A 22806-nucleotide genomic window follows, 5' to 3' on the forward strand; every position below is an offset into this window, starting at 1 on the left:
GCCGTGACGATGAACTTGCAGTTATTCTGACAAACCCACTACAAGGAGTTATGAGAGAGACTCTTAAATAAACCTTACAAGAGAATTTAATAACAGGGCACATTCATCAACTCTTCAAAGCAAACCATGATATAGTTAAAAACTCCTCTGTCTCCAAGTGGTGGTGTCAGTAATGAGAATGCAAACAGCCAGCATCATCAGTGAGTGAGAGAGGGGAGTCAATAATCTCTGTTTACATGTGTAGTTGGTAGCGGAAACAACAAGACGAGTCTGAAGCAGAAGAGGAACCTTTTACCAAGACGAGTGAAGCAGGAGGGACGGCTTCTACCGGCACTTGCTCGTATCATTGATTGCATGGCTGGAAGGTCCGCCCTGGCCCATGTATTAGTGTAGTTACAGCACTCCAAGCAAGGTGCCCCATGGGTGTGGATTAATAAACGTCACTGACAAGGTCTTATTGAAAACTCTCGGGCAAAGATCAAGTGTGGCACCTTTTTCAGATCAGAAAAAAATTCTAAATCAGATACTTGAATTTTCTGTGAAAAAAGAAAAAGTTTTTGTGAAAAGTGCTTGTGTTTTGTGTTTGCTGCACTGTGTGGTTGTGAGATACCAGTGCTACTCAAGACAGACATGAAGAAGCGGATAGGCATGTAATTTGCTGTGGTGGCCTGCTAGGACTACAGGCAATAATTACCTCTGATGATACACAAGTCGGCCTGCTTAGGAAACACACACAATTCCATGTTCTCTCCTTCATGGAAATCAGATTTCTAGGGATCAGAGACAATTTTCTTCTAATTTTGTGCCTCAAGAGATGCCAGCACTGATGAACTGTTCAGGTAAGGGATTTGTCTGATACATTAATAGCTGTTTCTAACTCAATTATCCTCTTAAATATTTAGCCTTATGATAAAGTATGATTTGTGGTCATACTTATTCAAAGTGCAAACTATTTTTATGACAGATCTAAAAGCATAATAAATATAATTTGCAAATATAACGTTTTCTCAAAGAAAGTCTTCATGTGTATTCCATAAGATCGCAAGGACATCATGTCTTTAATCGTAAACATTAAAATACCCAATGAATATTAGTTAAAAATTTGTCTTGACATTTTAGTAACACTATTCATTGGTTTACCCTTTTGCATAAACACATATCACAAACATGTCAAATATGCTTTTATTTGCAACATTTTTAAAGACTTACGTAATCCAAAAGATGAACTTTTAATATTGTTATGTCAATAAGAAATAGCCCATTATAACATGCATAATATCCATGTGTGAAAGTGAAAGTGTACACTTATGGTGTAATGTATATTCCTGGTTCTTGTGCAGCTAAAACACCATCATTTCCAATGCATATTGATGGTACAGGGTGGTTTTCTACTGATACTTCATGAAAATATATTCAAAATACATATATGGATATGAATAAACACAAGTCAGGAACATGTGGCATTGTGGAACTTGCAACACATGGCTCTACTTGCTGTCAAAGCAAGAAGACAAAGATTTATGGTACATAAACACCCACAGGGGGCAGGGTACAAAGCATGAACATGACTAGTCATAATGAAAAGTTATAAACATTGACATACACAATGGTATACAAATGTTATCAAGGTCTAGACAGGAGATGCAGATGTTCTCTGCATGAACATTTTGTAAATGAAATAGGAGATAATTTTTGAAGAAGGCGCTGGTGGATCTAGAAGTATTTTAAGTGATATTGGGTGCAAAGCTAAGGCGGGTGATGATCTTAGTTCTAGTCTCAGGTCTTTGTAGAGAGGGCATTGCAACAGGAAGTGTTCCTCATTTTCAGAAGGTACATATTCTTTCTGCTGCTGCTAGGTTGCATTGTGTCCAATCTGGCCTAGCTATAGCAATGGTACCAGGTAGGACCAACAGGAACTACTGTAGTGACACTGTGGTGACACTGTGGTGACACTGTGGTGACACTGGAAGAATACTTAATCCTCGTGGATCTTGTGTTAATTTTCATCATCAGTTTGCATTCTTCACATATAGGTTGAGAGGGAGAAATAAATAATGGGTACCCGGTAGGGTGGGTACCCCAGGCAGGATGAGTAGGTAATGCGACTGTTGACGTTCTAGCGCTGCACAGGCAGCTTGTTTGTATACTCCTCAGGGAGCTGAGAATGAAATCGAGTGCACACTGATCCATTGACCAGGGTAATAATAATGTAGCACTATGCCCCTGTCATGGGGAAATATACCTAAATATAAACAGCATTAATAGGATCCTAGAACACATAAGGGACACAACTTTGCACAGCAAATTGCAGCATCTTAGATAAGGTGAAAATGAGGCAATGATAGCTCTAAGGAAAGTTATTCCATTTCAACAGATGTTGATTGTGTGTTTGTTTTTGTTTGTTGTTTAAGAGCAATATTCCAGCTTTTTGACAGCTGGCTGTCAATAATCAAATCTGAACCAGACATTCCAGTGATTGACATCATGAACATCAACCCACACAACTGGGATATGATAATATGCATCAACCAAGTCAGCAAGCCTGACCACCTGATTCCGTTAGACACCTCTTACAACAAGCATAGTCGCCATTTACGGCAAGCATGGCTTGCTGAAGACCTATTCTAAACCAGATCTTCACGGGTCTCCAAGAGATGTAAATACTGACGTATGGAAGCCTTTCTGTGCCAATTACTTCCAAATTATAAGTAATCAATTTGCTGCATGTTAGAAATATCCAAATCAAAAGTTCACTTGTACATAGTATAGAAATCATATGGCTCCCATTGTGTCGTCATCCTTAATGACACTATTGACTGTTGTTATTATTTTACTTTTGGTTACAAATATATTGTCATTGTTCACCGTTAAACTGAGGATGCACTCACTAACTTCACTCACTGACTAACAGTGATCAAACGGTAATTGATAACTAGTATCTAACAGGTAATTGACGAACAGTGATCAAATGGTAATTGATAACTAGTAACTAACAGATATATGTAATTGACGAACAGTAATCAAATGGTAATTGATCACTAGTATCTTACAGATACATGTAATTGACAAACAGTGATCAAACGGTAATTGATAACTAGTAACTAACAGGTAATTGACAAACAGTGATCAAATGGTAATTGATAACTAGTAACTAACAGGTAATTGACAAACAGTGATCAAATGGTAATTGATAACTAGTAACTAACAGGTAATTGACGAACAGTCATCAACAGGAAATTCACATAAAGTGATTAACAGGTAACTGTTGTCCAACTTACTCCTGATTCCTTGACGTTTGATTCTCAGAGCTAACTATCAGGAAGAAAGAGGACATGTTAGCATTGATCTCCTCCAAACTTGGAATCTATAACTTGGCACATTCTAAACAAGAGTAATCCTCAACTATACATGTTTTCATGATGTTTTCTAAAAGATCAATTGGAGATGTTTTTCATGACATTTTACTAACATCTCTTTAATATCAATGGGAGACATTTTTCATGACATTTTACTGAAAGCTCTTTAAGATCAATGTCAGAGGTTTTTCATAATGTTTTAGTGAACATTTCTCAAATATCAATATGATATATGTTCAAGACATTTAATAAAAATCTCTCCAAGATCAATGTGTGATGTTTTTATGATGTTTTATTATAAAATCTCTCAAAGATCAATGTGTGATGTTTTTATGATGTTTTATTATAAAATCTCTCAAAGATCAATGTGAGACAATTTTGTGACATTTTTCTGAAATCTCTCACAGATCAATGGCAGATGTTTTCAGGATGTTTTTGTTTAATCTCTTAAAGATCAATGCGAGACCTTGTTATGATGTTTTATTAAAATACTTTCAAAGATCAATGTGAGACATTTTCATGACGTTTTTTTTTCAAATTTTCTCACAAATCAATGAGAGATGTTTTCACAAGGTTTTACTAAAAATCTCTCAGGGATCAACGCAAGACGTTTTCATGACATTGTATAAAGTTTTATAAAAATGATCAATGAGGGAAAGAAGATTGTATTTCATCTGCTGTCATAATGTGAGTGCTTCTACACACGCAAGGTACTCCCATGGGGCTCCATCAATTCTCTTGTTTTTCAATGTTGGTTTTGAATCAATAATTACAATGTCGTTTTTCAAACAACAGGCCCAAACAATTTTACTTCTAGTTTTACAAAATGTTCAAGTCAAAATGTCGGGATGCATAAAGCCCAGTCTAAAAGAGACAAAGTGTCAAAGTTGTCAATGAAGAAATATTTTAATAGAAATAACAATAACAAGAAGGTAAAACTGATACATTAGGATTGACGTTACATTAAGTGTTCTATGATCTTTGACCTATTTATTTCAAAAAGGATTTGATCTAAAAGTTAAAACACCCAACAAGTTGAAAGAGGTATATTTACAATCAAACACAGTGTTTTGTCGTTGTATTTTTATAAGGGCACAATAATTTATAAAACGAGAAAATAATTTTTTAAGTTCATTCATCCTAAATACATATAGCCATGTCACTGCATGGTGCATGGGGGCTACACACACCAGCTTAGCAGGATGGAAACCTGGTGGAGGCAAAACATTTCTTATCTTGAACTGAGAGAGACCAAAGGGAGAAGTAAGATAAGCTGAGATAAGCGTTAAAGCAGAAGGATTCCTATAGACATGTACTCTACAGAGGCTGGTCTTTTAATGTAAACAGAACTGGTTGTGTGGTCAGCAGAAACACCTACACTGCACAGAATCTTCAGAGCAAGACATGCATGGGAGTACTGGGGACCCTAGCCTTGCTCCAAGGCTGTACTGAAAGAAAAGTCGTGTGTTGTAATTCTATCCTCCTAATAGGCAAGTCTAGATATGTGGACAGTAAGGACTGCAGTCTCTTATAGGGACAACTTGTTCTTATTATTTACATAATCTAGAACATATGATTTAAACTAATAATTATTGCCATAGAGACTTGTGCAAGTCTATCGGGGCTCATTCTGGCTGAAATCTCCATGGGCAAACATGCACACAGCAAGACGTACATGGGGTACTAGATCTCCACAGCAAGACAGATGTGGGGTAATGGATCACCACAGCAAGACAGACATGGATAACTAGATCTCCACAGCAAGACAGACATGGAGAACTAGATCTCCACAGCAAGACAGACGTGGGGTAATGGATCACCACAGCAAGACAGACGTGGAGAACTAGATCTCCACAGCAAGACAGACGTGGGGTACTAGATCTCCACAGCAAGACAGACATGGAGTACTGGATCTCCGCGGGAATACGTACATGGGGTACTAGATCTCCACAGCAAGACAGACATGGGATACTGGATCTCCACAGCAAGACAGACGTGGGGTACTGGATCTCCACAGCAAGACAGATGTGGGGTAATGGATCTCCACAGCAAGACAGACGTGGAGAACTAGATCTCCACAGCAAGACAGACATGGGGTACTGGATCTTCACAGCAAGACAGACATGGAGTACTGGATCTCCGCAGGAAGACGTACATGGGGTACTAGATCTCCACAGCAAGACAGACGTGGGATACTGGATCTCCACAGCAAGACAGACATGGGGTACTGGATCTCCACAGCAAGACAGACATGGAGAACTAGATCTCCACAGCAAGACAGACATGGAGAACTAGATCTCCACACCAAGACAGACATGGAGAACTAGATCTCCACAGCAAGACAGACGTGGAGAACTAGATCTCCATACCAAGACAGACATGGAGAACTAGATCTCCATACCAAGACAGACATGGAGAACTAGATCTCCACAGCAAGACAGACATGGAGAACTAGATCTCCACAGCAAGACAGACATGGAGAACTAGATCTCCACAGCAAGACAGACATGGAATACTGGATCTCCACAGCAAGACAGACATGGGGTACTGGATCTCCACAGCAAGACAGACATGGAATACTGGATCTCCACAGCAAGACAGACATGGGGTACTGGATCTCCACAGCAAGACAGACATGGAGTACTGGATCTCCACAGCAAGACAGACATGGGGTACTGGATCTTCACAGCAAGACAGACATGGGGTACTGGATCTCCACAGCAAGACAGACATGGGGTACTGGATCTTCACAGCAAGACAGACATGGAATACTGGATCTCCACAGCAAGACAGACGTGGGGTACCGGATCTTCACAGCAAGGCAGACATGGGGTACTGGATCTCCACAGCAAGACAGACATGGGGTACCGGATCTTCACAGCAAGACAGACATGGAGTACTGGATCTCCACAGCAAGACAGACATGGAATACTGGATCTCTACAGCAAGACAGACGTGGGGTACTTGGTACCCATTCCCTGGTAATCTTTATGGGGGTCTAGCACCAGGATCCCCCTGACTGGGATGTTCATGTTATAGCTCCTACCTTAGATCAACAAACAATGAATGAAAGATGTCAACAGGTTGCCCAGATGCACTGTGATAGCCACAACCCTGCACCAGGGAGTCAGGGAGAACACCAACCATTTAACCTGCTGCCTTCTGGGAGGAAATGTGTTTCCAGATGGGAGGTCATACCCGTCATTCCTCACCCTGTCTGACTGGAGATCAATGAGGCAACGCATCTAATTATGGAAAGATATTTCATTGTATTGCCTGGATAGCAAGGGGAAATATGTTACAGATATTCACCATTCAGATTGACACAGAACAACAACATATACAAGTAGCAACTGTGGTAACAAACCAGCATTACTCACACATGTGTGATCTATATACACACACCGCCAAAGGAAACACTAACCATAGAAGCATAGAGAGACGTTTGTTAGTTAAGCAGAGATGTTTCCAGTGTGTACCACTTACTGCCCAAACTAACAATCAGTCAACTGTTACCACAGAGTGTCTTCATTCTTCAAACTTTACATGCTTATGGTGCATCTCGAATCATGGATCTATGGGGGCGGTCGGGTAGCCCAGTGGTTAAAGCATTCGCTCGTCATGCCGAAGACCCGGGTTCGATTCCCGACATGGGTACAATGTGTGAAGCCCATTTCTGGTGTCCCCCGCCGTGATATTGCTGGAATATTGCTAAAAGCGGCGTAAAACCATACTTACTCACTCATGGATCTATGACGTCATGTGATGTGGTCATGAGCATCAGTTCACACAGCATAACAGTACGTTTATTTGTGCAGCAAACCAATCTAATGTCTCATAAATATGAGTAATTCTTCAAATTCTAACCAACATGTATTGTAGTCATGTTTCTTTTTGTCGGTGAGTATATATCCTGCCCTCTTCACACATGTGTAATCTATATTTATCCTGCCTATTGTTGTCCTCTTCACATTCAACAAGTGGGTTGGATTTAACACTGAACATAATTACAGTTATATCATGGAGAGGGGGCCCAGAGGGCCAGTCATCTAAGGTGCCTTGTGCATGCCAAAAACCTATGACCGTGGTTTCGAATCCCAGTTCGCCCCAATTATGTGTCTAGGTTTGTAAGCACCATACCCCTGCTTGTGGGTTGACTAAAGTGGTAAAGTCCTGAGGCCGTGATATAACTGGAACACTGTCAAACCCAACTCACTCACTCACTCACTCTATCATGGAGGGATGTCTGAAGTGATGCAAGTCTGGTGAAACCCATGAGCACAGGATGGTGCAGACAAACCAAGTATCCCAACCAGGGTGAATCTGGGATTCAAACCTTCAATCACTGGATCCTGGCATGTTTTAGGGAGACAACTCTACACATCAAGTTTTGGAGGTTCGACAACTGGGCCACCATACTGCCTACTTACTTATGACTGTGGATTGTCAACTGGAAAATGTTTGAAAAAATGAAACTTGCAAGCATGTGTGAACACTGAACTGTCACACACAGATAATTATTGTATAACACTACCACACACATCTGTGTACCTATGTCTAGTTGTACAGCAAGCAGTATGTCACAGAATTTGTCTGACACTTACACACACACATACACATATGTGTACCTATATCTAGTTGTACAACAAGCAGTATGTCACACAATTTGTCTGGCACTTACTCACACACCTGTGTACCTATAATTAGTTGTACAGCAAGCAGCATGTCACATACATTGATATTGTTACGTATGCTGAAGATCAAAGATAAACACAGCCATTATTCAATGAACCAGGTTTACATACTGAATATAAATGTCACAAAATCAGCCTTGAATAAAGACACAAATTAGTAGTGATGAATGTGAAATATTCATGTCGTGTTCAAATATATCAACATTCACATTTGAGTTAGGGAACAGCAGAAAGTAATGTGGTTGATCAGCTGATTAAACTAATTACAGGGTTTGGACAAAACTTCCGTTATTCTAGAATGATTTAATTGTGACATTTAATATCAGTCTACGAGGATGCTCCGATGTGTAGGAACCTTTCAGATCCTGTAATTTACTGGGAAGACTAGACCATGTAATTGCTGTGTTAAGTGGGAGGACCGGATAACAGATGGTCTAGTCCAGACTCCATCATTGACATCGCCGTCTTATAACTGGAATACTGCAGTGCAGCAGGAAAAAAAAACAAAATAAAATGCAAAATACATTTTATAAAATTATTTAGCCTCCTGCCTCACACTGGACAAGAAAGAATTCATACATGTGTTTGGAGGATGAAAAAATCAGATTCCTGTAGTATGTAAAAATGACCATTTTTTAAATATAACAAAAAAATTAATTAAAATTTAGAGAAGAATGAAGACACAGTTGTCTTTTGGATTTCAACTTCTTTCACTCCTATAATGTTCATCGATGTGTTGCATTGCACCTTCCAGTTTCCCTTCAGAACAGCCCCATCACTTGATATTCTCAAGTCAAAACTTAAAACATTTTTGTTTGACCACTCACAAATTTGACTTTAGTGTACACATGTATGTGTTGTAAGTGCCTTGAGCATGGTTTGCTGCATTGAAGTTAGCCAATTATAAGAATTCTTATTATTTTATTATTAACTTACACCTTAATGACTGTTTTTTCTCTGGTCTAAAATAATTCTCTGGCATTTAATATAACTGTCAATGCAGCATTACAGGTGCCATTACCTTCACCAAAATGTCGCATCGACAGAACAAAGAAGAACATTGTGTTCATTTGACACTTAAATTCAGTTTCTAAAATGCCACCCACTATTGATATTCATCAGCTCCTTTCAAAAATCAATTAGTTCATTACTGATCCTACTATGAAACGATCCGCAATGATTTCGGACACCTGGGTGTGCCAATTTTTTTAAAGGTGTGGTTCTGGATAAGCCAGGACAACATTCAGTCATCAGTCTCAACTAAATAGACACAATGTATGGATAACAATGTCTTTATTTACTTTAAAGACGATGTTTTGATATAGATCCTTATACCGTTGACCAAGCAAGGTATAAGTATCTATACCGAAACATCGCCATTACAGTAAATATAGAAGTTGTTATCCAAAGCAAGGTATAAGTATCTATACCGAAACATCGCCATTACAGTAAATATAGAAGTTGTTATCCAAAGCAAGGTATAAGTATCTATACCGAAACATCGCCACTACAGTAAATATAGAAGTTGTTATCCAAAGCAAGGTATAAGTATCTATACCGAAACATCGCCATTACAGTAAATATAGAAGTTGTTATCTAAAGCAAGGTATAAGTATCTATACCGAAACATCGCCATTACAGTAAATATAGAAGTTGTTATCCAAAGCAAGGTATAAGTATCTATACCGAAACATCGCCATTACAGTAAATATAGAAGTTGTTATCCAAAGCAAGGTATAAGTATCTATACCGAAACATCGCCATTACAGTAAATATAGAAGTTGTTATCCAAAGCAAGGTATAAGTATCTATACCGAAACATCGCCATTACAGTAAATATAGAAGTTGTTATCCAAAGCAAGGTATAAGTATCTATACCGAAACATCGCCATTACAGTAAATATAGAAGTTGTTATCCAAAGCAAGGTATAAGTATCTATACCGAAACATCGCCTTTACAGTAAATAAAGAAGTTGTTATCCATAAATTATGTCTACTTTGCCATCCATCAACTTCTAAGTAATGCCTATCAAACAATTCATCAGTCTCAACTATCAGTGCCATCACCCATCTCTACACGTGTGGCGGTTACCCATCATGCACTATGCATCATGGCAGCAGCTGTACAGAAGGAATTAGTTGTTGATGGGTATTCTGTCAACAATGTTGTAAAGTTGTTCGCAGTTGTTGCCCTATGTTTCACCTTCTTACTGCAGAAATACTAAATATATATCATTGAAAGAGATTATTCACTTTAAGGAGAAGGTGATTTTTTTCCCTGACGGAGGATATCTGATGATAATCAACAAAAGTCAGTTTATCTCATCCAGTGGTGTGTCTAGAATTGATACTTTAACAACTTGTATATCATTCAATGTGTTTTTTATCATTTTACTTCTGAAGCAAAGTACTCCATGAGGTCATTTATTTCCCTGATGAAGGATATCTGATGATAATTGGCAAAAGTCAGTTTATCTCATCCAGTGGTGTGTATGGAATTGATATTTCCGTGAGTTGGATACGATTTGATTCTTATTTCACTTCTCAAGGAAACTACTTAAACCTAAACGTAAGTACACCACTTCCATTATCACATATGATATATAGAAAAATAGTTAGCAAACTTTTGAGATGAGCAGAAATAACAATTTGTAAAAATCCTTGGCTACACATGAATACACACCTAGCAGGATGGTTTGATACATTATTCATACAGAAAGTCTAACAATTGTAACAGTTGTTAGCACATGCACTGCTCGTACGATAGGAGAACCACCACAGCTGATCACCCAAGTGTAAATATCCCACATGTGTCATCAACAGAGGTGGAACAAAATAGAACAGGACAGACAATTACCAATTATCAAGTACCAAGTGTTTCTGAAATGCATAATCTGTTGAAAGTACCTACATATGTGTTTTCATTTGCATGATTACCCATATATGTAAAGACAGATTCTGTTAACAATCTATTCTTAGCCTGTGCCATGCAGGGAGTGCCCCTTTAAAAAATGTCTCATCTTCCCACAGTAAAGTGCCATGTATTTTATTATAACATGTACAATCTTAAACTTAATTACCGGCACATCCATGCTGTATGGTTCTGAGATGTTGTCCCTACATTTCCAGAATGTCAATTATATTAATTATTGGAATTGTGGACGGTCAAGTCTGTCCTTATTGACCCAAGCTCCTATAGTAAACCATGGAATGATCTCTATAACTATCATCCAACCATGGACCTTGATGAGCTACATGGATGCTATTGTGGCCCTAATGATACATCTGTGCCACTCCTGAAAGATGTCCTTACTCTGATGCACATACAACCTACCATTACAGAATTAAATATTCATGGTATACACATTTGCCGATAACTTCATGAAAACTGACTAGAGAATTTTTTACTTTGCACTGCTTCTAATCAAATGTTATAGTACTCTTTAAAAGATGGCAACTAGCCAATCTGATAATGTAGTATATACAGGACCATCAACGTTCAGATGTCTACACAATTTAACAGTCAGATGTTCCACAAAATGTAACATTCAGATGTTCCACGCAATGTAACATGTAGATGTCCCACACAATGTAACATTCAGATGTTCACACAATGTAACATTTAGATGTTCACACGATGTAACATTCAGATGTTCATACAATGTAGGAATCAGATGTTCCACACAATGTAACATTCATATGTCCACACAATCTAACATTCATATGTCCACACAATGTAAGAAGTAGATGTTCCACACAATGTAACATTTAGATGTCCACACAATGTAACATTCAGATGCTCTACACAATCTAACATTCATATGTCCACACAATGTAACAAGTAGATGTCCCACACAATGTAACATTCAGATGTCCACACAATCTAACATTCATATGTCCACACAATCTAACAAGTAGATGTTCCACACAATGTAACATTTAGATGTCCACACAATGTAACATTCAGATGCTCTACACAATCTAACATTCATATGTCCACACAATCTAACAAGTAGATGTTCCACACAATGTAACATTTAGATGTCCACACAATGTAACATTCAGATGCTCTACACAATCTAACATTCATATGTCCACACAATGTAACAAGTAGATGTTCACATGATTTAAGATTCAGATGTTCCACACAAGGAACACCTTTGACAATCTACACGACAAAGACATTGATACATTCCACACATTGTCAGCTTGACCTGCTAATGTGTTATTAAATACAGAGTCAGCAGTCCGACAAAAGCATGGTCTACCAGTCTCCAACCATGGAAACACAGAAGATAACACAATTGTGCATCCATTACCTTCCTAATTATATATCCAATGTCTTTATAATTGCATATCTATCTGTATATTTCTGTCCTCACAGACTCAGTGAGACAAATTGAGTTGACTGTCTCCTGTGATGCCTTACTGATAACTACTATTAATCTTTCACATTTTCATTTGCACTGTGTTATGAGAGGGTTTTGGAAGATAAATTATTAGCATTGTCAGTGAGCGCAACATTTCAACGTGTGTTTATTATTCCTCCTCCTTATCAGACCAGTGTATACAAGTATTAACATCCATCTTACAGTGGCACGTACATGAATGGGACAGATTATTATATTTCTTTCATATATATACCTTATTAACTGAGTGTGCTTCCGTATTGTAAATATCAATCAGGAATAAAAATAGTATAATGCAATGCTCTGGAAGCATGTGGGCAATAATCTCTTTATCATACAATGTCATTCCCAACATAACCCATGATTAATGTCACTGTAGTAAACTCTAGAATCGTGTATGAATACAATGCGAGAGTACACAACCCCATTTATCATATAGTGCCCAATGACTTTAAGCCTGTTTGTGTAAAGAGACACCCACACTTCAAGAAGCAACATCTGTCTGAAGTTGCTGGGACAGCAGGCAAAAGTTTATTGAACAAGTACACAAGTTCCTGATGGGGTATAACATCTCATTTGCATATTCATCGGATCGTGATACCAAGTTTATTGGATTGGATTATGATATCGATAACACTATCCATTACATGATAACCCTAGCATTTTGTTGAAAAGTTACAGTTTTACCAAGACAAAACTGCATATTGTATTTAAAACTGCCATGACCAAATGAAAACTGGAAAGATTAGATTTTGCAGAAATATCACATAGCAGATAGCTGATACAAAGTACAGTAAACTACGGTGATAACGAACTCAGAGGGACCAATAAGTTTTGTTGTTATAAACATAGGTCATTATGAGCATTTCGACTAAAATGTACAGCAAATGGTCACGGCCTAAAAAATAGTTTGTTACATTCATGAGTTCATCGTTAGCATGTTCGTTATAAACATAGTTTACTGTACATTAATCATAAAATTTGTATAAAACTTTCTTGATTTCATAACCAAACTGAGTTTGAAAGTTCAGAAAAAATTGCTCACATACACACACACAAGCACACGCACACACACACAAGCACATACACACACACAAGCACACGCACAAGCACACACACACACACACAGACAAGCACATACACACACACACAGTCACAGATACAAGGGCACACACACTCACACACTCACACTCACAGAGACAAACACTGACACACACTCACAGAGACACACACTCACAGAGACAAACACAGACACACTCACAGAGACACACACTCACAGAGACAAACACAGAGACAAACACAGACACACATTCACAGAGACACACACTCACAGAGACAAACACAGACACACATTCACAGAGACACACTCACAGGGACAAACACAGACACACACACTCACAGAGACAAACACAGACACACATTCACAGAGACACACTTACAGAGACAAACACAGACACACACACTCACAGACACACACACTCACAGAGACAAACACAGACACAGACTCACAGACACACTCACAGAGACAAACACAGACACACTCACAGACACACACTCTCACAGAGACAAACACAGACACACACTCTCACAGAGACAAGCACACACACAAACATACAGAGTAGGGGTGGAAGGGTCACCTCAAGACAAAAGAGATTTTGTGGAAGGGTGTTGACAAAGAATACACATTTTGTGAAGGAATATAGCCAACACTTATGGGTGTGCACAACCAAACCTACATATGGGGAGCGTTGTCTCTGTTTCCACTGAAGAAGAAATACATGTTCCTTAGGTCCATGAAGTGCTTGACTTGATTTATTGTTGACATAATTTTCATATGTATTAAATGGTGTAACGCCCTACCAAATGCCAAAATAGTACCATTTACCTGAAGACTGACTATAAAGACGTATATATACAGAGACCTACCATTGAAGAAGCAACAATGTGAAACAATGTCTACTAACATCAAATATAAAACATCAACACCAGAGGATGACCTGTGTTGATTACCTACCGAAACAGATTACAATGGGCACAAAGGCAAAATAGAGGTGAAAAATATATGAATTGATCACTGAAAATCAGTGGTGACACCAGAAATGACATCTTTTAACACAACTTCAAATTTGAAATGAAGTTAATGACGACCATTTTTGTAGGTTTGACACAATCTCCAAGGTTGGAAACTGTCTGTATCATTAGGTTAACAGCTTTCTGAGGAGGGGGCAATCTGTAGGGTGTGCTTGAGGCAGTCGATGTCTCCGTCCTGATGGAGCAGTGGAAACATTCATCACACGGACAAAACATTCAGACAATTATCCAGCTGACTTCAACAGATTAATCTGCTAAGGACTGTCCTTAACATCAAAGTGGTCCCAAAGGTAGGCACACCCCAGGGCAAAGTTGCCAACAATTCGGCACATCTGTGGTCTAAGAGCACTAGAGTTGGGCAGTTCCGTGGTCCAAGGTTTGCAGACAATTGTCTTAATGAAAGTCAAGAACAACAGGGTTTTGAGGGTCTACATGACCAGATGGTGGATATTTGTGATCCAAGTTGGAAAACAACCTTATCTGATCGAACAAGTCACCAGTTAAAACTGATATTCATGTGTGGTTCGTACAGTAATGATTGAAAATATACAGAAATCATATAACCCCTGATGAAATATGTAAATTTCATCAACTGTAACAGGATGTATTTTCCTATTTTTGGTCAAATCCTAAATCCTGAACACACATAATCCCATGGAGAAAGAAATGGCTCCCCTTATTTTTGTTGTAAGAGCAGCCTATGCTGAGGACTATGTGGGTCGGTGCTCATGCTGTCGGCCTCTGGTTAGCCTGACTCAGACTCGACTATCACGGGCCACAGTGATGTTGCCGGAATATTGTTGACTGCCATGTAAAATATCCTTGATCCATCTAGTCAAATCCCACACCCATCCATCATCCGATCAACCATCTATCCAGAGATACATCCACCCATCGATCAATCAATCAACCATCCATCGGTCCATCCATCCATTCATTGATCCACCTACCAATCCACCATCCATCCATTAATCCACCCACCATCACAGATACATCAATCTACCAACCAAATATTACCCACGGTTGTGCCAGGAAAGAAATGTTGTCAAATATTAGCTACCGGTACTGTTGTGTCAGGAAGGAAATATTGCCAAATATTACCTACTGTTGTGTCAAGAAGGAAATATTGCCAAATATTACCTACTGTTGTGCCAGGAAAGAAATATTGTCAAATATTAGCTACTGTTGTGTCAGGAAGGAAATATTGCCAAATATTACCTACTCACAGTTGAGTCAGGAAGGAAATATTGTCAAATAATACCTACTATTGTGTCAGGAAGGAAATATTGTCAAATAATACCTACTGTTGAGTCAGGAAGGAAATATTGCCAAATATCCATCCATCATCCATCCATCACCCACCCACCCATCCATCCAATGATCCATCCATTGATCCACCCACCCATCCACCATCCATCCACCAATCTAACCCTGGGCTTTGAATAGTGCAAGGGACTCAGCTGGCAATTCATCATCGATCCCCTCAATACAATCAGCTCATTCAAACCAGTCAATCATAGTTTGTAACCAGTTACTTTTGGGGGATAAATTTTTTCAGATATTTTCCTCTCAATTACCCATGTTTATTATGATTGCAAAATGTAATTCAAATGATGTTGTTTTTGGGGGACATTTTACCAAATAAACAATGACAGACACTTCCAATTCACCACTGAAGAGCAATAGAATAACCAATAAGGTTTGATTGGAATCATTACTCTAAATGTTAAAACACTTGAACTGAAACTATTTTCCTAATATGGCTAATACACAGTTGAAAAGGACAGATTGAGCCCTCCAGTGCATCAAATTAAGTTAGTGCAGACTCCTTGCAAGGTTTGAAAATATTTGTTTTTATATACCATGACTGATAGCAACAAATAAGAGAACACATGGATAAATTGTCAAATATTACCTACTGTTGTGTCAGGAAAGAAATATTGTCAAATATTAGCTACTGTTGTGTCAGGAGGGAAATATTATCAAATATTACCTACTTTTGTGTCAGGAAGAAAATATATCCAGATATTACCTACTGTTGTGTCAAGAAGGAAATATTGCCAAATATTACCTACTGTTGTGTCAGAAAGGAAATATTGCCAAATATTACCTACTGTTGTGTCAGGAAGGAAAAATTATCAAATAATGCCTACAGTGGTGTCAGGAAGAAAATATTGTCAAATAATACCTACTGTTGTGTCAGGAAGGAAATATTATCAAATATTACCTACTGCTGTGTCAGCATTTACCCTAGGATATGAAAACTGCAATGAAGACTCTCAGCATATTTATTTGAGGTGGGGTGAAATGTGTATGCATGTGTGTGTGTCTGTGTATGCATGTGTGTGTGTGTCTCTGTGTGCTTGTGCTAGTATGGACAGTGGTTTCATACGACTAACCCACTGAGATTCCATGCCACAGTTTAATATAGATACCCCACTCAGACACATTATGCCGTCTCAGAGACAACCGGTTCTTGTTCAGCGATGCTGGGTGACAGGCAGGATAACAAAAGTACCATCTTTTAAAGTCTTGTGGCATGACGCGGCCGGGGATCAAACCCTGGACATTCCACCCTGCTCTACCACTAGACCACGGAGGTGGTCACACATTTTGGGAAGCAACATAGCCAACACATTTTTCTCACGTCTGTCAATAGCCAAACCTACATTTGGGGAGTGTTATCTCTTTGTTTCCACTCATGAAGGAATACAGGATCCTTAGTAGGCCTTGAAGTGCTGGACTTGATTTAATGGGGTGTCATAATTTCCACGATACAGAAAGGTCACGATACGAAACATATCATGATACATAGGTTACAATACAATACATATCGCGATATGCATATTTACGTCAATTCACATGAACATTTCTTCACTATCAATATTGCAGAGGCTTAAAATGAAAAGCTAGCTGTGAACACATATTTGTAGCAGGTATTTTAAGTGGTGAACTTGAAAAAAATTACACCAAATTTTGCGGTATTTGACTGACAAAAACGCTGGGGGTAATAAAAATGAGTAGTAAGTAATTTATTTTACCATGTGTATCATCTTGTATTGATACAGAAAATAATCTATCACATATCGTATCATCATGTGAAAACTCGCTGGCACACTGATGTATCGTTTTACCACTACTAATACATTAGTCAAACAAGGTGTGTTTATTACTCAGACAAGCTGACACAGTACATTAGTCAAACAAGGTGTGTTTATTACTCAGACAAACTGACACAGTACATTAGTCAAACAAGGTGTGTTTATTACTCAGACAAACTGACACAGTACATTAGTCAAACAAGGTGTGGTTATTACTCAGACAAACTGACACAGTACATTAGTCAAACAAGGTGTGTTTATTACTCAGACAAGCTGACACAGTACATTAGTCAAACAAGGTGTGTTTATTACTCAGACAAACTGACACAGTACATTAGTCAAACAAGGTGTGTTTATTACTCAGACAAACTGACACAGTACATTAGTCAAACAAGGTGTGGTTATTACTCAGACAAACTGACACAGTACATTAGTCAAACAAGGTGTGTTTATTACTCAGACAAGCTGACACAATACATTAGTCAAACAAGGTGGGTTTATTACTCAGACAAGCTGACACAGTACATTAGTCAAACAAGGTGTGTTTATTACTCAGACAAGCTGACACAATACATTAGTCAAACAAGGTGTGTTTATTACTCAGACAAGCTGACACAGTACATTAGTCAAACAAGGTGTGTTTATTACTCAGACAAGCTGACACAGTACATTAGTCAAACAAGGTGTGTTTATTACTCAGACAAGCTGACACAGTACATTAGTCAAACAAGGTGTGTTTATTACTCAGACAAACTGACACAGTACATTAGTCAAACAAGGTGTGTTTATTACTCAGACAAACTGACACAGTACATTAGTCAAACAAGGTGTGTTTATTACTCAGACAAACTGACACAGTACATTGGTCAAACAAGGTGTGTTTATTACTCAGACAAGCTGACACAGTACATTGGTCAAACAAGGTGTGTTTATTACTCAGACAAGCTGACACAGTACATTGGTCAAACAAGGTGGGTTTATTACTCAGACAAGCTGACACAGTACATTGGTCAAACAAGGTGTGTTTATTACTCAGACAAGCTGACACAGTACATTGGTCAAACAAGGTGTGTTTATTACTCAGACAAGCTGACACAGTACATTGGTCAAACAAGGTGTGTTTATTACTCAGACAAGCTGACACAGTACATTGGTCAAACAAGGTGTGTTTATTACTCAGACAAGCTGACACAGTACATTGGTCAAACAAGGTGGGTTTATTACTCAGACAAGCTGACACAGTACATTGGTCAAACAAGGTGTGTTTATTACTCAGACAAGCTGACACAGTACATTGGTCAAACAAGGTGTGTTTATTACTCAGACAAGCTGACACAGTACAACTTCATAATGTTAGTACCTTAAAAATCATAATGGTAATATGCTGCATGAGCACTGCTCTGTTCCTGGTCACCAAGTGTAACATGCATACCTTTCCATGGCATCACTGTACTGTACATACACCCAACAGCATCTGTGGATTCATGGCCACTGGATCGTACACGTGTCTGTTGCTGCATTACATGCAAACTTTCATAAAGATAGATGAGGTGGAATGTTACAGTTCATGTTCTGATAGTTCGGAACATATACATCAAATTTGAATATTCATTTATCAGAATTATTTTATTAACACATTAATGATTTTGTTCACATTACATTATCATTTAAACTTTCCTCACGCTCCCAGTCTTCTGTTACCACTGATGAAGACATGCCTTTAATACCATCTCCTCTGGTCATCAGCATAATGTTCTGTGGGCAAGTCTTTGATCCCTCTTACAGACCCTACCCTGTGAAGATATGAGTTTGAATTGGTCTTCAGCAATCCATTCTTGTCATAAGAGGTGACTATCAGGATCGGGCTGTCAGGCTCACTGACTTGGTTAACGGATGTCATCATATCCCTATTGCGTAGGTCGATGCTCATGATATCAATCACTGGATTGTCTGGTCCCGACTTAACTATTTTACAGATCACCATCATATAGCTGGATTATTGCTGAGTTCTAACAACAGACAAACTAACAAACAAACAACTCTTACCAACCCTCAAACCGAAATATGCAAGTTATCCAAAGCAAGTCTACAATACTTTGGCAAGTCTAGATTTGTTCAGTTTCAGGAACACCAAGAGATTCTCTGGGCTCCTTTCTATTATATATCAAAAGATAATTTAACATCAATGGGTTTTTTTAAAAATGGGAGTCTGTCTCTAGGAACTATTACTTAACACATTAGGTGTCATTTATTTGGACGAGCTATTTCACCAGATTAATAAAGTGTCTGAATAACAATAAACAGCAGAAAAAATACAAAGTGAGGAAATCTCTGCTTGAAAGTTGATCAGATGTGTGGGAGTCACTGACTGCCTGCTATGCTGAAAATTACATTAACCATGATTGAAGACAGGGCCAACTTATGGATTTTAACATTTTTTTTCTTTCAGTGTAACAGTGCTTGGTTAGTTAAGGTATCTGTCATGTCACCTACTTGATATCAACACCTGAATCAAATGTCACTAAGACAGAACAAAGAAATGGAAATCCATATATAGATGTGACAAAATAATTTCCACATAAAGAATTTCAACTTAAAGCACAGTCCATTGTACGAATCTGACTCTATTATAAACAAGCATTTATAAATCACTGTCAATAGTGATGACACCGGGTGTTTATGAATCACTATCAAATAGTGATGACACCAGGTGTTTATGAATTACTATCAAATAGTGATGACAACAGGTGTTTATGAATCACTATCAACTAGTGATGACACCAGGTGTATATGAATCACTATCAAATAGTGATGACACCAGGTGTTTATGAATCACTATCAAATAGTGATGACAACAGGTGTTTATGAATCACTATCAAATAGTGATGACACCAGGTGTTTATGAATTACTATCAAATAGTGATGACAGCAGGTGTTTATGAATCACCATCAAATAGTGAGGACACCAGGTGTTTATGAATCACTATGAAATAGTGATGACAACAGGTGTTTATGAATCACTATCAACTAGTGATGACACCAGGTGTATATGAATCACTATCAAATAGTGATGACAGCAGGTGTTTATGAATCACTATCAAATAGTGATGACAACAGGTGTTTATGAATCACTATCAAATAGTGATGACAACAGGTGTTTATGAATCACTATCAATGAATGAGTATTTCTGAATGAGTGATGACACCAGGTGGTCTAGGTCTATCATTGGCAAATTTTAAAGACACCAGGTGTTTATGAATATCTAACAAATAGTGATGACACCAGTGTTTATGAATATCTAACAAATAGTGATGACACCAGGTGTTTATGAATCATTGTCATTAATTCTACAACTTCTAAATGCCACTTCAAGATATCAGCTATGGTTTACATGAAAATATATTCTTCAGACCTTGTAGTGGTGAAAGTCATCAGCTTGTAACAAAATAGAACAAAGAAACAGTTGCTAAACTAAAACATCCAAAAACATTGAATCGTTCATGAAATATTTTTAGGTAATGATATATAAATAGGTCATCCTGAGTTTACAAGAGAAATCAGAAACTCCTTGTTCGAAACCCAATTTTGCTCATATTTCCTCATTTCAATGTATGACTCATATCATATCCAAACACATTCCTTCACCTTACCATGACCAGTAATGATAACATCACGCAGTGGTCAGCCAGTCAACAACAACAATGACGGGCTGGTGTGGGTGGTAGCCAGGGATCAATGGCTGTCACCACCTCCTTACACTCACAGCCTCTGTCTCTCCTTGCCTTTGTTTGCATGTCTGCTGCTATTTCACACCTGTGTGACAGACGCTCCATGGCAGCCATCATGATATTTCAGGTCAAAACACAAACCTATTGATGTAACTGTTGTTCATGTACAAGTACTGCTCCAAAAGAAGTTTTTGTTGCCATACAAATGTTGATCATCCATACAATACTGACACTGGTAACTGATGGTTTGCCTGGGCCAAACAATATTTACAATATGGGTAATAGCCCAATTTTAATGTTTATCATTGGTATTGAACACCAAAGGTGGCCACATGGTTACAGTGTTTGGTCACAAGTAGCACAGAAGGTTTTATCCTCCACAATGTGTTTTGAAACCAAAGGTGGCCACATGGTTACAGTGTTTGGTCACAAGTAGCACAGAAGGTTTTATCCTGCACAATATCTAAAAACCAATTATGAGCAAAATGAATTTTAAAAGTATCCCTGATAGCTCAGTAATTCAATTTCTCCACCAACAGTTTTACATTCTCGTGAAACTACATTAATTATTTTGCAATTTATTCAATAAAGCCATGTTGCAAACTGAACAAGCGTTAAATAAATGAAAAAAATATCTAACAAAACTTGATTTCTAATTCAATTCAATTTTGTTTTTTTCAAATACCTGTTGGAAAATATCACCAGTTACTGATGCCATAAATCAGCTCATCTTAAGACATAAGCCTGTCTGCTTCATATGGTTTCATGCCAAATTGAAGGAGAGAAGTTAATAAAGAAACGCTTGCAGACGCCATTGCTTGGGTCTGATTGGATGCCTGGGGAGTTCAGTTCAATGAAGTTGGTCACCAATCAAACATCCAGCACAGGACTTAATCTTTACACAGAAATATGAGCTGACTGTATTTCGGGCTTCTTTGCGACATAAAGCTCTGACATTTGCCAAAATCAACATATAAATTTTTTTAACCACCGTATAAGAAGAGTAAGAACTATCACTTATACATGTGTCCCCCTCTTCTGATCGCCCGAAATCTTTGAAGCCTTGTAGGTCTGTATTATGACGTTAAAATGTGGGAGACATCAAAGAGAGAGTTGAACTACCAGACATCTTCTGCTTCAATCAATAAGCAGACGGCAACTTTTAGGATGAAAGAATTTTGTCAATTCAAAGTTCTAACTGATGTGAGATAGCACAGTCAGCTGATTAGCTTTAAATTTACATTTGAGAGCATGTTTAGCAGACGTTGTAATCTGATGTCAGATGTCAGAAGACACATTTGGTCGTAAGGCCATTGTAGGATGCAAGAGATCAATGATAACAGCCACTTATAGACTATCATGTCTGATAAACATGCCAATAGGAGATGTAAACACTCCAAGCTGTATGCTCACATTCCAACACGGC

At 38.2% G+C, this 22806-nt stretch overlaps 1 protein-coding gene across 1 annotated transcript in view; it reads left to right on the forward strand.

Moving 5' to 3' along the window:
- Positions 1-242: 242 nt before the first annotated feature.
- LOC124152222 (putative G-protein coupled receptor F59B2.13) overlaps positions 243-22806 on the forward strand; it is a 101065-nt gene continuing 78501 nt past the window's right edge. Inside the window, exon 1 of the mRNA XM_048380453.1 lies at positions 243-839. The gene's annotated coding sequence lies outside the window, so the exon portion shown is untranslated. The remainder of the gene's footprint in view (positions 840-22806) is intronic.

This window comes from Haliotis rufescens, unplaced genomic scaffold, assembly GCF_023055435.1.
Source record: "Haliotis rufescens isolate VD_foot unplaced genomic scaffold, xgHalRufe1.0.p SCAF_30, whole genome shotgun sequence".
In the NCBI taxonomy this organism is placed as follows: Eukaryota; Metazoa; Mollusca; class Gastropoda; order Lepetellida; family Haliotidae; genus Haliotis; species Haliotis rufescens.